Source organism: Orycteropus afer, unplaced genomic scaffold (assembly GCF_000298275.1).
Source record: "Orycteropus afer afer isolate SDZICR_OR568_19922 unplaced genomic scaffold, OryAfe1.0 scaffold00409, whole genome shotgun sequence".
Lineage (NCBI taxonomy): Eukaryota > Metazoa > Chordata > Mammalia > Tubulidentata > Orycteropodidae > Orycteropus > Orycteropus afer.
The window spans coordinates 1,749,496-1,750,323 of record NW_006921996.1 but is presented as its reverse complement, the minus strand read 5'-3'; positions in this window follow the sequence as shown (position 1 = coordinate 1,750,323).

Genomic DNA, 828 nt, shown 5'->3' with positions numbered 1-828 from the left:
AGGCTGGAGGTTCAAACCCACCAGCCACTCCTTGGAAGGAAGGCTGGGAAATCTACTTCTGTAGAGATACCACCTGGGAAACCCAAGGAGGAGTGGCTATGAGTTGAATCTAATCAACAGCAGTGAGTTTGTTTGTTTGCTTTTAAAAGGAAATACTAGATATTCCTCCCTCAACACAGAGGTTTTATCTCTATTATACACCCCATTAGCTCCAATGCACTACCCACTAACCTGAGAGCAAATCATACATTTTTCAAAGATTTTTCATTTACTAGGAAACCCTAAGCACACACAAATAACATGCACCACAGTGAATCTTGTGGAAAGAGTGAAGTTGAATGATACAGTTTAATTTACAGTTTTCCCCTGTTTTTTTAATGAGACATTTGTAAAAAAAAAATCTGGACAAGATATTTAAATTCACATTGAATTTTCTGCATCTTTAATTAATGAATTAAAAATAATTATCATCATTTGGTATTATACCACTGGATTTTCTGGGCAACAAATGAAATAATGCATATAAGGGTGTTTAATAAAGTATAAAGCACTATATGAATACTAATCTATTATAAGTATAATTACTATATTCTCTGACGTCTATAAAAATGTATTCCTTAAAGTGATTTCATTTATAATGAGAGGTATATCTCTAAAATTCTTTCTTTTTCTTTCAAATACATATAGTTTATTTTCCCTAAAACTTTTATTTTAAATGATGTCAAACTTACAGTAAAATTGAAACAATAATATAATGAATAATTGTGTACCATTCACACATATTCGCCAATTGTTACTATTTTGCACTTTTCTTCATATGTCCCTCTC